Source organism: Ictidomys tridecemlineatus, chromosome 11 (assembly GCF_052094955.1).
Source record: "Ictidomys tridecemlineatus isolate mIctTri1 chromosome 11, mIctTri1.hap1, whole genome shotgun sequence".
Lineage (NCBI taxonomy): Eukaryota > Metazoa > Chordata > Mammalia > Rodentia > Sciuridae > Ictidomys > Ictidomys tridecemlineatus.
In genome coordinates this window covers 75,891,273-75,904,625 of record NC_135487.1, presented here as the reverse complement: position 1 = coordinate 75,904,625, position 13,353 = coordinate 75,891,273, and the positions used below count along the sequence as shown (strand labels likewise).

Sequence of the window (13,353 nt, the reverse complement as noted above, 5' to 3'; positions counted from 1 at the left end):
TCCAAGGCAAAATCTTTTGAATATTAGCTACAACTCTCAATAGAGTGTTATTTATTCTTTTTCTATAATACTATTGTCAATAGAACTTTAAAATTTTTTAGTTGTAGATGGACATAACACCTTTATTTTATTTTTATGTGATGCTGAGGATCTAACCCAATGCCTTCCACATGTGAGGCGAGCACTCTACCACTGAGTTACAACCCCAGCTCAATAGAACTTTCTTATAGATGGAAATGTTCTGTATCTGTGTTGTCAAAGACAACAGCCACCAGCCACATATACTATTATTGAGTACGTGAAATGTGTATGACTGAGAAACTGAAATTTTAAAATGAAATGCAAATAGTCACATATGGCTTGTGGCTCTCTTGTCTTTATTAGACAACACATCTCTAGAATGCAACTAAGTGCCTGGTTCTCACTCTCTCTCTCTTTTGGTACTGGGGATTGAATCAGGGATGTATACCACTGAGCTACATCCCAAGTCCTTTTTATTTTTTATTTTGAGACAGAGTTTTGCTAAATTGCTGAGGTTCTCACAAAATTGTCCAGGCTAGCATTGAAAGTGTGATCCTCCTACATTAGCCTTCCACATTCCTAGGATTACAGGTGTGTACCACTGAATCTGGCTTTCTTTTTTTTTTTTTAATATTTATTTATTTTTTTAGTTATCGGCAGACACAACATCTTTGTTGGTATGTGGTGCTGAGGATTGAACCCGGGCCGCACGCATGCTATCGCTTGAGCCACATCCCCAGCCCTGAATCCGGCTTTCTAGTGCACTGTTTTTCTAAGGAAATGCAAATTGCAGCTGCCCAGGGAGAGGATGAGTGTACACCAGTGCATTTGACCTTACAGAATGAATCCTTCCTCTGTGTCTATGCCTAGGCCTCTCAGGGGGAATGTCTCTCTTGCTTTTCCTTTCTGTGAGCAATAGAGCTCATATGGCTGGCTTATACACCTTTAAGTGTTTCCGGCGTTATGGGATTTAACCCTTGTCAGGTTTACAGGATTTTTTCTCCCAGACCAAATCCATGCTAAGAGTGTAAAGTGGTGCCTAGGTATGGTGCTGAGGATCAAAACTGTAATTCCAGCAACTCAGGAGGTTGAAGCAGGAGGGTGGCAAGTTTGAGCCCAGACTGGGCAACTTAGTGAGCCCCTGTCTCAAAATTTTAAAAAAGGGGTTGGGGATGTAGCTTAGTGGGTAAAGTCTCCTGAATTCAACCCCCAGCACAAAAACAAACAAACAAACAAACAAAGTATGGTATCTGAAAATAGAAAGCTTTGAAATGCTAACTGAATTTTACTGTAAATAAAATTGTCTCTAAGGAGGGTGCTGCTGTCCACTGCACTGCTCCCTCCTCTTCTGGATGTGTGAGGTTCTTGAGTGTGAACTGCAGAGTGGCAGGAGCTGGAACAGAGGTGGTGTTGGTGTGGAATTCACAGTGGGATTTCACTTACGCAAGTGTTCAGGCACTTGTGAGAGGTTAGAATTAGCTATTTTAGTGAGATATTAAAGTGTAAGTTCTTTCACCAAATAAATTGATGTGCTCAGGATGAGGGAAAGAAATGGGTAAACCAGAGATAGGGCTGGCAGGTCGGAGCTAATGATATAAGCTTACTCATTTGAGATAATATATCTCAGACATTTAGTGCAGCAGTGCTAAATTGATATAAATTATAGGTATATACCTCTCTTCTGCGTCCTGCTTGGGGGTGGTGGTGGTGGAGGAGGAGGAGGAGGAAATGGGGTTCCCCTTAGTGGAATGGGCTGGCTGAGAAATAAAATCTAAGAAAATAAGAACAACAAAAAAACCCACAGGACACAGAAAGTAGTTTCAAAAGCCAGGGCAGGACAGGCAAGCATAGATAGCTTCTAAGTTATGGCAAAATGAAGCCCGTGCCTGTTTTATTTATATGGGGAAACATCAAAGGCCTTCCATAGACTGTGCTTCACCAAAAAAGGTTAAAGATGGATTGTTCAGTTCCCATCAGGTTATACCCATCTCCGTAGCTACTGAGGTATCTTCCTAACAGAGTAGAGATAAAGGTCATGTCTATTGGGCAATCTATTGTTGTGAGAGAGCCATGGATAGTTCGCAATGCCAAACCTAAATCTCCCTGGCTGCCATACCGAGAGAAGATCCTCATGAAATTTATGGATGGCTTCTGGCATATACCCATATATGCATACAAATATGTTTAAAATATAAATTTAAAACTTTAGATTGTAGCTGGGCGTGGTGGTGCACTCCTGTAATCCCAGCCACTTGGGAGGCTGAGGCAGGAGGATTGCAAGTTCAAAGCCAGCATTGGCAAAAGCGAGGCGCTAAGCAACTCATGAGACCCTGTCTTTAAATAAAATACAAAGTAGGGCTGGAGATGTGGCTCAGTGGTGGAGTGCCACAGTGTTCAATCCCCAGTACCCCTCCAAAAAACAAAACAACAACAATAAAAACCCTTTTAGATTGTAGTCTAGTCATTTGCATTGATATGGAAGTTACTAGTTACCAGAAAACATATAATATGTAAACATATAAACATACTTTGTAACCAGTAAAGTCAATGCCAGACTTGTTTGTCATCATTCATTCAAAATACATTGAACAGTTACTATGCAAAGTATTGGGGCTTCTGAGAAGCTTAAGATCAACTATGGTTTTCCAAGGATTTTTTTTTTGTGTGTGTGTGTGTGTGTGTGTATGTGAGTATGTGCATGTGGTGCTGGGATCAAATCCAGGGCATTGTGCATGCTAAGCATGTATTCTACTACTGGGCTACACCTTGTTATAATTGTTTTATCTCAATTAATTTTGCCTTTTCTAGAATTTAAAATAAATGAAATTGTACAGTATGCATCCTGGTGTCATTTATATATTTTTGAACAGCTAATACATTCATTAGCTTGAAAATTGAAAAGGTACAATTTTAAAACTTTTGGGCATACAGTAAAAAGTCTCCTTTCTACCATTGACCACTAGTCAGTCACCCACTCTTCCTACCCTTTTTTCCCTGTGGTACTGGGATTGAACCCAAGGCCTTGTACATGCTAATTGCTCTACCAATGAATCATATCTCCAGTCCTTTTTAATTTTGAGACAAGATCTTACTAGGTTGCTCACGCTGGCCTCAAATCTATGATACTCTTGCTTTAGTCTCCCAAGTAGCTGATATTATAGGCATGTGACACTAAGCCTGGGTCAGTCTTCCTCTCTAGAAGCAACAGATGTTAATTAGTTTCATGTGGGCTCATCCCATAGTTCTTATTATTAATTCAGGATTTTATACAAGGTGCTTTGAAAACTTGTTTTTAAAGGTTACTCAAAGAATCTTGTGACAGCCTAGCAAAAATAATATAAAATGTTTTAAAATAACCGGAGAATAACCGGAGTTCTTTTTCAACTCTGATTCCAAATGTCAAATTGTGATATTTTTACCTGTGACTTAGGTAACCTTTAAGCCACATCAAGTTTAAGTTCTAGCACCTATGATTCTTATTCATTGAACAAATATGTGTTGAACAAATATAAAAATATACCTGTGAATCAAATAAAATCAAGTGTTGGCCTTATGGAGATGTCTAGCAGGAGAAAGAAAAATTCACCAAGTAGTTACACAGTTACAGTTTCACACAAAGTGATAAAAGTAAGGAATCAACATAGGAGGGAGGTCAGAAGATAACTTCCCAGAAGTAGAGGCTAAGAATGAAAGTTGGAAGAAATTTCTAGGCACAGAACAAAGTGAGGGCAAACCCATTGGAAGAGTATAGTAGGAGAATAGAAGAGGCCAGTGTGCCTGAAGCAGAGAGAGCAGGATGGAATGTGATATGAATGCTAAGACGAAATGGACAGATGGGCAAGGGGCCTGACCTGCAGGGGTTTGATTAGTTTGGAAAGCTGTTAAAGTGGTTTATGCTGGGAAGTGACAGCAACACATTGTGTGTGTGTGTGTGTGTTTGGTACCAGGGATTGTTGAGCCTAAGGGCGCTTAAACACTGAGACACTCAGCCCTTTTTATTTTGTATTTTGTGACAGGGTTTTGCTAAGTTAATTAGGGCCTCCCTAAATTGTTGAGGCTGGCTTTGAACTCTGGATCTTCCTGTCTCAGTCTCCCAAGTCACTGGGATTTCAGGAGTGTGCCACTATGCCCAGCCAATGTACTGCATTTTGAAAAGGCTAATCACTCTGTGAAGAGGTTTAAAGAGGGCCTGGAGGGAATATGGATAATTAGAAGATTAAATCAGTGGTCTATTTCCACCTCCCAGCTTAGACCAGGGTGGAGGAGACAAAAGATGGTGATGGAGGAGACAGAAGATGTCAGATTCAAGGAACATTTGGCAGGTAAAAATCAACAGGATTTGCTGATAGACTGACTATAGGAAGGAAATGTAGATCATCCAGGTTGTCTGAATTTTCTTTTCTTCTTCTTTTTTTTAAATGCAAGGTGGATTAGATTACAAATAAATTGAGTGAAACTGACTGTAAATAACAGCATGACCTAAAGTCATGCAAAAATTTGCCTCATTACTTTCAAAGTTTCAACGTTTTTAGCTGGGGGGAGGACATGATTTTACTTCCTATTTCTTGTTATTTCCTAATCTTGTTGAAAAATTAGTTTTTTTCCCCCCCGAAATGCTTTTTACTGTGAAGTCCCTTGTCTTATAAATTTAAATTAGAAAATAACCAGGTTATTTAATTTCCAGAGAAATAATTTTGGAGGTATATATCTGGTACTATCATTTTTGTCACTTCCAAATGTATAAAGGCAGTAGTTTATAATGACTCTTGCCTCAAAGTCATTGTTTTTCTTTCCTGCTTCTCCTGGGGTAGGACCAGAATTAATATATGTAAAATAACATATTTTTCCCCATCCTGTCCCAAACTATATATTCCTTCTAAGAATTTCTTCGTTGATTTTGGATGGTTGCCCGGCAAGATCTCATATACGTGTGTCCACGTTTTGCCCTCTGCTGGACTGTACATAAACCCAGTGTGTCCAGACTGATGGAAATGGGCTTAATAATCACAGGGAACATTTACATGTTGATTAATGGTTTTAAGTGTGACCTAAGGCCGCATCTCGGAGGACTCGCGGGGGGCCTTTCGAAGCCTGCGCGTCTCCACCGCGTGCCCCAGGCCTGGAAGACAGGCGCGTGGGCGGTGCGGCAGAGTGAGGTCCGCAGCCCTCCGCGCCGGGTGGCTTACCGCCCCGAGGGGGTGTGTCCTCTGCAGCTTTAACATCGAAGGGGCGGTTCAAGTGACGAAGGAAGTCAGCATTTTGCAGAGCCAGGGCTGGTGCTCTGAAAGAGGGGAGGAGGAGAGAGGGATTTCCCCGCCCCCGCTCCACTCGGTCCAATCCCTTCGGCTTCTGCTTTTTTTTTTTTTTTTTTTTTTTGCCAACCCGCCTGGCCCCTAACCTGCTCGAACCCATTATGCGGTAGAGGCGGTCGGGTCTCTTTAAGGCCCTGCCGCGCCTGCGCCTTGGGCTTTCCTGACGCGGCCGCGCCGGACCCCGGCGGAGCTGACGAGCGGGCAGGCTTGGGGCTGGGCGGTGGAGTCGGCGGCTTTGCCCAGCGGGGTGGATGAGAGTCGAGAGGCGGCCCTGAGTTCTGGAGTGAGAGCCGTGCGTCTGAGAACGCGGGGAAAGCGGCGCGCGGAGTCAGGAGCAGGGCCGAGGCGGCGCGGCTGCCGGCTGGATGGGAAGTTAATGTTTACAGCGAAGTCCACCCAACGTTTCCAAGGTGAGGGGCACTGCGCCAGGCCGGGCGGGCCTCGAGTCCCGGTTCTTCGGAGCGTACAGCTGGGCCAAGGGGAGGCGAATGCGGACGGCCGCCAAACTTGCCGCGCAAGCGGGAGGGCGGGAGGGCGCGTCCGGCCCCGCCGGGGCCTAAGTTCCTTGGGTTCGCCTTTTCGCCACTCGCTGTCGCAGGCGACCCTCCTCCTGTGGGCGCGGGGGCAGAAACTCGCCGGCCCATCTTCTTGTGGAGTTCGCGGGAGGTGGAGGGACGGACCGGCTTCGGGGTACTTCCTCTCGCATCCTTTGGGGGATAGTGACAATTCTTGTCTGCCCGGAGGCCAGAGTGGGTTCCTTCTCTGCAAACCTGAGGGGCGCGACCGTCCGCTCCCCTTACCTGCAAAGTTGCTGTCTGTATTTGACCTCCGGGGTTTTGCGCTTGTCGGTCGCTCCAGGCAGGTGATGGGAAAGCCTGGTATGCCAGGTGACTGACTCCTAAGGATGCAGTTAAGGTGCGTTAGTAACCAACACTGAATCACCTTATGACTAGCGGGGCAAGCCTCAGATTAACCGCAGGATTTCCGGTAGTTGGATTGTGGTGTTGGTGTCGGCTTTAGAGTTGCTGTGATTTCTCTTAGATCATCTCAGGTGGCATCTTTTCACCAAATAGTTAGCCAACACTTTCAGAAGGTTTCCCCTATCCATACTATTAAAGGTGGTTTTCAAAAACAGCAGCGTTTTCTTGCAAAGATATCTTTTCCTTGGGTTACAGTGTAGAATAATAAACTCCATTCTTTGCTGAAAGAATGAATTCTAGTGCTTCTTGAAGTTAGAGAAAAATGATCTGTTGATAGTTTTTATCTTTGTTTCTGGGCTGGGTTTTATTAGCTTTCTTTTTTTTTAAAATTTTATTCGTAAAGTTTCATCAGTGTACCAAACTTCCCCCCCCCCTATTCTAGTATGCTGACTTTTTAAGATCTCTGCCAACTATGTGTCAAATCTTAGAAAACTTATTGGAATATAATATGCGGAAAAAGTTAACAATCCTAAGTGTACAGGTAATGAGTTTTTACTAAGTGAGCATCACAGATCAAGAAATAGAACATTATTAGGTTGGAGTATATACCAAAAAGTGGAATTGTTGGCTTTTGAGTCATATTAATGCTAAAATTTTAGTCACTTTAGGATATTTTCCCAAAGTGATTGTACCAATAAGCAGGGAGTGATATATATTCCAGTTACCCCAAGTCCTTATTGATTGTTGCTATTCTCATAGAGGTGCAGCACTATATCATTGTAGCTTTATTTTGCATTTTCCTGGTGATTGAGGTTGTGCATCCTTTATTGGCCATCCATATATGTCTTTTGTGAAGTCTCTGTTAATAATAAGTTTTTATTGTATGCTTATTTTTGTACTGATTTGTACTTTTTATTTTTTGCAGTACCTCCCATGCTAGGGAGAGCACTCTACCACTGAGTTACATTCCCAGCCCCCATTCATAATTTTGTTGGAGGGACGGGTACTCAGGATTTAATCCAGGGGCACTTTACCACTGAGCTACATCCCTAGCCCTTTAAAAAAAAATTTTTTTTTGAGACAGGCTCTTGCTAAGTTGCTGAGACTGGCCTTGAACTTGGGGATCTTCCTGCTTCAGCTTCCTGAGCTGCTGAGATTATAGGCCTGTGCCCTGGCACCATGCTCCATTTGTAATTCTTTATTCTGGTTATGAGTCCTTTCCCTTTCCCTCTCTCTGTATGTATGTGAATTATGTATTTATGTGTGTATGTATACACATACATGCCCATTTATGTATTTCTCTTTTTCCTCTCCTTATTTTGCCATTTCATATTTCATATATATTTATGTTTCAGTGGTGCTGGATATTGAATTCAGGGTCTGGGGCATGCTGGGCAGGCATTACCACTGAGTTATCTATACCTTTTGCCCTGCCTTTTCATTCCTTTAATAGTGTTTTTTCATGAATAGTCTTAATTAAAAAAAATTTTTTTTTAGTTGTAGATGGACATAGTATCTTTATTTTATTCATTTATGTGGTGCTGAGGCTCAAACCGAGTGCTTCACATGTGCCAGACAAGCGCTCTACCACTGAGCCCAATCACAGCTCCATGAATAGTTTAAAATTTTTTTAAATATTTATTTTTTAGTTGTTGATGGACACAATACCTTTATTTTATTTGGTGCTGAGGCTCGAACCCAGAGCCTCCGAAGTGCTAGGTGAGCATTCTACCCCTGAGCCACAACCACAGCCCCAATAGTTTTTATTTTGATGCAAGATATTTTATCAGTCTTTTTATTTATGGTTACTTATTTTTTGTATCCTATTTAAAAAGTCTGTACCTACCCTAAGAATATGAAGATATTTTCCCATGTTACATTATAGAAATTCTCTTTTATTTTTCTTATTTAAGGCATACATAATAGTGAATTCTAGATGGATTGTAGTAGTCAATATGCAATTTTTACTCTATTATTGTGTATTTGACACAGCATCTCTTATTAAAAATGCCACCTTTCTGCACTATGTGGCACTTCTTTTCACAAACAGACGATTGCTACTGGGTAGCCTGGTGATAGAGCCCACGTTTAGCATGCGTGGGGCCTGGATTTGAATCCTAGTGACACAAACAACAAAAATAAATCAGATGACCATATAAATGTGGGTCTGTTTCTGGACATTCCATTCTGTTTCATTTGTCTGTTATCTTTGTCCTAATATCACTGTATTAATGTAACTCTGAAATTGGCCTTGGTATATGGTGGGATAAACACTCCAACTTTGTTTTGTTTCTTAAGATTGTCTGGTTTGGGCTGGGGTTGTGGCTCAGTGCTGGAGCACTTGCCTAGCATGTGTGAGGCTTTGGGTTTGATTCTCAGCACCGCATCTAAATAAATAAAGTCCATTGACAACTAAAAATAAAAACAAAAAAAGATTGTCTGGATTGCTCTTGGCTCAGAATTTCCATGTTTTAGAATCTGCTTGTCAGTTTGAATAAATTTTGAAATTGGAATTAAAACTATATATCAACTTGGGAAGAATTGATATTTTAACAGTGTTGAATTCTTCATTTTATGAATGTGGCATATTTTTCCATTTATTTTGATCTTCCAAATTTCACTGGGTAATGTTTTATAGTTCTTTGTGGAAGCCCAGCACATCTTTGTCATTACTTAGATATTTGATGTTTTTTGATGTTGTTGTTAATGATATTAAAAACACTTGTGGCAAGCATATAGACGTGTAGCTGATATTTTTTCTTTGATTTAGATGCCCTTTTTGCATGTAACCAAACCAATTTCCATTATAGAACTTCTTCTAATAGAGGACGGTGGTCTTTAATTTTTAGCTCTCCAACTAGACTATAAACTCAAGAATAGTGGTGGTACATACCTAGAATTCCAGCAATTTGGGAGGCCAAGGCAACAGGAAAATTGCAAGTTCCAGGCCAGCAAAGATGCTGTCTCAAAAAATAGAAAGGGCTGGTAGCTCAGTGGTAGAGAGCCCCTGGGTTTAGTTCCAAGTACCTAAATCAACCAATCAAATTGGGAGTGCAGGACAGTGTATAGTGGTCTCCCTTTGTCCACTGTGTTATGTTCTGAGGTTTCAGTTGCCCTTGGTCAACCAGAGTATGAAAATATTACATGAAAAAAGCCCAGAATTGAGCAATTTATAAGTTTTAAACTTCATGTCATTTTAAGTAGCATGATGAAATATCAAGCTGACCTGCTCCATCTAAGTGGGATGTGAATCATCCCTTTATTCAGCATCTCCAGGCTGTTTACTCCGTTAGTCACTTAGTAGCCCTTTGGATTATCAGATTGACTATCTTGGTATTACAGTGCTTGTGTTCTTTAAGGGCCCCTTGTTTTATCTCAGACTGGTCCCTAGTACAAGAGTAGTGATACTGGCAATTTGGATATGCTAAAGCAAAACAGGAAAGTACCTTTGTGTGAAAAGCTACAAATTCTTGACTTAATAAGAAAAAAAATCATATAATGAAGTTGCTAAGATCTACAGTAAGAACAAATCTATCTGTAAAATTGCAAAGGAAAAAGAAATTTGTGTTAGTTTTGTAGTAGCAATTCAAAACAGCAAAAGCTACAGCCACGTGTATGATAAGTGCTTAGTTAGGGTAGAAGATGGATTAAATTATAGGGTGGAAAATGGATTGCTGAGATTTCAGGTGTCTATTAGAGGTCTCGGAATGTATCCCCTGTTGATAGGGGAGCAGTACTGTTATGCTTGCCTTGTAATGTTTGAGAGCTGGATAAAGGAAGTGAGCTATGGGTGGAGGCTATTCAATAAAAACACTTCTGCTTAATCCTTTGGCTTTAAATTTTGATCCTCACTCTATTCTTGAGTCTGGAGTCTCTCCAGATCAGGTTTCTTAGAATAAATTATGAAATTATAGGGATGGTAGTAAAAAAGGGAACCTAGAGGACCCAATTGTGCCTTATATAGACTTTAAATATCTTGTCTTCTCTTTAGGCTCAGGTCCCTCAACCACTAACCTGGAGATTTCCAGGTCCGATCCTCTCTGGGGCTGTGTGTGTGAGCCAGTTAACCCTACTTCTTGTCCATAGTCCCTTTTGTAGGTTGATGGTTTCGGTTTCCTTCCCTCTGGTCAGACAGCACCTCCCCTCTCTTGTTTTTAAATTTATTAAAAAAAAAAACTTTTTATGGTTGTAGATGGATAGCATACCTTTATTTTATTTGTTTATTTTTATGCGGTACTAAGGATTGAACCCAATTCCTCATAAATGCTAGACAAGTGCTCTGCCATTGAGCTACAACTCCAGCCCTTATCTCTTTTCTTGTTTCATGAAAATCATATTTTCTCTCTTCTATCTTGAGGATGAAAAGAGAGTTTCTTTAAAGCTTTCTTTGCATAGTGTGTTTCTTCTAACTTATTTTTCAATTTGGTATAGCCTTGTTAGTAGAGGCCCTCCTCAGAGGTCTGACTGGTAATCCTTTTTTTGGTATGTTCATGTTTAAGAGTAGGCAGGTAACAGCTTATTGGAAGTTCTGAGCTAATAAATAGGACTAACTTCCAGTTTACTCTATAATCTGGATCTGAAATACTGGTTCTCAACTTTGGCTGCACATTATGATTACATGGAGAGCTTTAAAAAAAAATATCCTTGCTGCTGGGTGCAGTGGCACACACGGCTTGGGAGACTAAGGCAGGAGGATTGTAAGTTCAAAGCCAGTCTCAGCAAAATCAAGGCTGCTAAGCAACTCAGTGAGATCCTGTCTCTAAACAAAATACAAAATAAGGCTAGAGATGTGGCTCAGTGGTCGAGTGCTCCTCCGTTCAATCCCCCTTACCCCCCAAATAAATAAATAAATAAAAAACCCTTGCTGCTGTTAGACCAAATACAAAAGGAATTCTTGGGGTAGGACCCCAGTAGCAGTATTATTAGAAAATGTAGATGTTGTTATATATAATAAAATGCACAGAATTTAAGGATATAGTTTGGTGATTTTTACCACGTAACTAACAAGACTTAGAGCATAGTGAATATCTTAAAAAATTCATTCACTTGTCTTTTTTCTATGATACTACTCCTTGCCCAGAGGCAACTGTTATTCTGATTATCATCTCCATCAATAAATAGTATTTTATTTATTTATTTATTTATTTATTTTTGTGTGTGTCAGGGTTTGAACTCGGAGGCACTCGAACACTAAGCCACATCCCAGCCCTCTTTTGTATTTTATTTAGAGACAGGGTCTCACTGAGTTGTTTAGTGCCTCTCTGTTGCTGAGGCTGGTTTTGAACTTAAGATCCTCCTGCCTCAGCCTCCCAAGCTGCTAGGACTATAGGCCTGTGCCACTGTGCCCGGCTTAATAGTAGTATTTCAAATATTTATTTATGTATGTATTTACACAGTATTGGAGATTGAACCCAGGGCCTCATGCATGCTAGACCAGTACTCTGCCACTGAGCTATACCCCGGCCCAGACATCAATACTTTCTTAAAGCTTCCCTAGTGATTCCAGTGTGTGCTCAAGATTGAAAAACCAGTGATTGGTTGGACCATTTGATGTTGGCTCTAGTTTTTGTGCCTTTTATTTTGGCCTGGTTACATTTTCCAGAGAGCACAGTGGTGCACACCTGTAATTCCAACGACTTGGGAGACTGAGGTAGGAGGATGGCAAGTTTGAGGTCAGTTGCAGGAACCTTGCAAGACCCTTAGCAACTTAGTGAGATCCTGTCTGAAATAAAAAATAAAAAGGAATGGGAATTTAGCTCAGTGGTAAAGTGCCTATGAGTTCAATCCCTAGCACCCAAAAGCAAAACAAAACAAGATTTCCCTGAGAGTATTTTAGTTTTCTGCTTGGAAGGTTGAAAGTCTAGTTTCCAGTGATCTGGGAACTCAGGAAAAGAGGACTGGGTAATGAGCTATGGAGCATTTTGTATGTAGAGTCATGTAATTTTTTTTTTTGGTTAGGTTACCTGTGTCTTTCCACCATATATGGTTTACATTCTCAGGATAATAAATCTCTAGTTTGCTGCTACACTGAAGATGGGGCCATTCAGCAGCATGATGGAGATCTAAGTTTCCAGCTGTTCAACTTTCACCTGATCCTTTCTTATTAACATCTCCCCTCCCCTGTTCCAGAGCCTTTTGAGGATTTGTTGATGTAATTTGATGTGTTCTCAGTTGTCAGCCCTGCTGTCTTAGAATTTGGCCTTACAAGTCAGTTATCCAACTTATTTCTAGCTTTCAAAACTTTGTTGTCTCTTTTTCTGTTTTTCCTGTCCTTACGGTTCATGTTCTAAAACATCAAAACAACAACAAAGCTTTCTTTATCCTTGTTATAGTAGAGTTGTGGGAGAAAGCAAAATTAGGTGTGTCTGTTCAGTTTATATCTTAACCTGGATGTCCACCATCTGCTTTCCATTATACAAAAATGTGTTGCCATCTGTCTTCCTATGTTGACTCCTTATGGATTGTACCTTTTTTCCATACAGTTAGCTATGGAGAGTGCCAAGAGGGAGAGGACCTAAATATTGGATCAATCTGTCATTCCTTTAGATGTCCCAAATTCTTTTTTAGAAGTACTCATTGTCTCAGAATCTTAGAATCTCAGAATTGGAAATGATTTTAAAGATAATCAGCTTAATGAGCTATCTGGTATTCTCTATGAAATTATTGTCTATCCTAAAATGTGAGAAACTCATGCTAAGAGATGAGTAACTAGAGAAATAGATTGAGCAATGAATGTCTGAATGGGGTCTAGAAATTCATGTGTGTATTAAACATTAAATGGATAAATAATAAATCTTATGTATTTGTAGTATATAATAAAATTTATTAAAAAGTCATGATAGTTTTGTCATTTCAGTTAATAATACCTAAGTTCACCTACTGTAATAGGGATAAGTAGTACCTAGAATTTTTTATTTAGAAAAAAAATTTTTGTACCAGAAAAAATTGGAAACTATTGTTAGAGTTGTATAGATCTTAGTTTATAGCTAAAAGAAAATTATAAATCAAAACCATCCATTAAAGCCTCTATGTTAAGTACTTCTAATAACTTGGTTATTCTTTGCCAATCTATGTTTTTATTTTCTTTAGAACTAAGTCAG

At 40.3% G+C, this 13,353-nt stretch overlaps 1 protein-coding gene across 13 annotated transcripts in view; it reads left to right on the top strand.

The window, feature by feature from the left end:
• The window catches only part of Evi5 (ecotropic viral integration site 5), a 232,237-nt gene that overhangs the window by 1,717 nt on the left and 217,167 nt on the right, over positions 1 to 13,353 (top strand). Inside the window, exon 1 of one of the 13 annotated variants that reach the window (XM_078026737.1) lies at positions 5,607 to 5,743. The exons of the other annotated variants lie outside the window; for them this stretch is intronic. The gene's annotated coding sequence lies outside the window, so the exon portion shown is untranslated. Of the gene's footprint in view, positions 1 to 5,606; positions 5,744 to 13,353 lie in introns of those variants that run through there. 13 annotated transcript variants of the gene reach the window in all.